A 2,500-nucleotide genomic window follows, 5' to 3' on the forward strand; every position below is an offset into this window, starting at 1 on the left:
TTACGTTTATTGTGCAACCAAACTCTGGAAAGACGATAATTACGATAAATTGTTAAACAGCACGATAACCATCCTTCGGCAAAAACGTATGACATTTCATCTCTACCTAAAAGCTTACTGAATCACCTTGTAAGTGGCAAGTAACGATATGAACATTTCAAATAATGATTACTAAATATGTTACGATACGTGTATTGTTCAAATTAGAAAATATGGCCGTAAAAATATCTCAATCAGTGCCAATAGCTGTGTGTTATGGTTAATCGATAAACAGTGCACAGTTTCATCCCTATCCCCAATCATACTTTAAACTGGGACAGTTAAGGTAGCCTTTATGGAAACGCAATAAAATGCATACCGAAGCAATTTGACCCACTTGATAGAAAGATATTCGCGAACAATTTAACAAAGAAATACATAAGAATATCATAGGCAAAAGTGATGTATCGGTAGTGAACGACTGGCAGCTGCTGCTTGAGATTGTGTTGGTTTTGGCTGGTTCTGCTGTCCCTTGATATCAGTGAGCCACCCCTACCCATACCTCCAAACAACATCAAAACGATAGAAGACAAACCAAAGAAGACAGAATGAAACGATGAGCGTTCCGAGTTAAAACCAGACGGCCTGTCATTTTAGCAGCGGTAGTTTATCCTTTCATGGTTTTTGCAAAAGGACTGCTGCCTGTCCTCCATCCTGTCCTCTGATATTCAGAATCCAATTAGTAGATGTGTAGTGTGTGTGGGTGGGGGGTGAGTCGCACCCCAGTGGCAGCAGGCCATTTGTAAGAACCGTTATCTTGGAGGAACACTGACCGAGGTAATATTTTATTAATAAGGGCTCAGCCTGTATTCTGCAAATAACAAGCAACATTTGTTAGTTGTTGTTTTTAGGGGGGAATGATGCAGAGAACTAATATGTGATATTTAACCTTACATTATCTTCACTTTGGTGCCACATAATACAGTTGGATAGAACATAAAAATAGTATTTTTCCATTATTCTCATCCACAGAAGTACTTTGTCACTGCTGGAAGAAAAAAAAAGTGCCAAAGAAGAGAAACACAATATGCCTGCATCCTTTCCTCTGCACCACAGTGACTCACTTTTTGCCTCTCTATGAATGATCTCTGTATTAAATTAGCCATTCCAAAAAAAAAAAAAAAAAAAAGACGGGCGGTTTGTTTGTTTTGGATTGTCGGACTGACAGCTATAGTGCATATTCCGAGAATGAAACATGACTTCCTGGCGTGGCGACGCAGCGGAGAGATTTACAAGGCGGGATTGATTTCTGTGGAAAGCGACAGAAAATGGAAAGGACTATTTGGTGCTTTGAGAGCCCCTTTGTTCCGCTGTCGACACCAAGCACTTTAAAAATGCTACACCACGTTATTGGCTATGAGTGGATATCTGTCCGATAAAGCAGACTCTTGATAAATACTGCACCTTTCTGCATCTTAATAAAAGGCCTAACAAATTGCAGCGGTACCTCAACTTACGAGTACTTTAACTTACAAGTAATTTGAGATACAAGCTGTCTCTCAGCCTCTCGTTATGCTTTAAAGGGGTCCTATCATGCAAAACCAACTTTTCTTACCCGTTGGTACCTGTGTTTGTGTATTTGGGATCCGCATTAAGTCCTGAATAGTTTTAATTAAACCACGTGGAGATATTTATTAAACAATCTTGCCTTCCTTCATGTTTGTTTCTTAGAGTGGCTGTGCCAGCAATCGGAGTGTTGCTGGTTACTGGGGTTCAATTCCCACCTTCTACCTTCCTAGTCACGTCCGTTGTGTCCTTGGGCAAGACACTTCACCCTTTGCCTCTGATGGCTGCTGGTTAGCGCCTTGCATGGCAGCTCCCGCCATCAGTGTGTGAATGTGTGTGTGAATGGGTAAATGCGGAAATACTGTCAAAGCGCTTTGACTACCTTGAAGGTAGAAAAGCGCTATACAAGTATAACCCATTTATCATTTATCATTTATTTATGTTTCAAACTAGCCGTGTGGAATTTGAAACTTAAGTTACGTCATTTGCCTAAGTCACGTCAGTGGATATATCCATATATGGTAGCAGTTCACCCGAAGAGCTTTGCGCGAGTCCGTCACTGTAGTCCGATATTGTAGCCAATAAGCTCCTTCTTTTTCTCTCCAGTTTAAGAGGTTGTTTAAATTAATAGTGCTTACAAAGTACAAAGAAGAAGAATTATGAGAAAAACTTCCAACCTTATTGAAAATATTCTTCATCTCAGTATGTTAATAATGACTGAATTAATTAATTACATATTACAAACTGTTGTATATACTAATTCATAGATGTTATTTTATTATATAAAAAGGTCAGTAAATGATTTTATATAATTGTAAATGCTTTGAAGTGGGAAAGGGGTAGGATTAAATAAGCTTTGCTTCTTCCTACTCCTTTTCGGGCATGATGTAAATGAAATGATATGAAATTGTGTGATGTATTATGATGGAAGTGTGTTCATGTTCGAAATAAACTA

The sequence above is a fragment of the Entelurus aequoreus genome, linkage group LG05, assembly GCF_033978785.1.
Source record: "Entelurus aequoreus isolate RoL-2023_Sb linkage group LG05, RoL_Eaeq_v1.1, whole genome shotgun sequence".
In the NCBI taxonomy this organism is placed as follows: Eukaryota; Metazoa; Chordata; class Actinopteri; order Syngnathiformes; family Syngnathidae; genus Entelurus; species Entelurus aequoreus.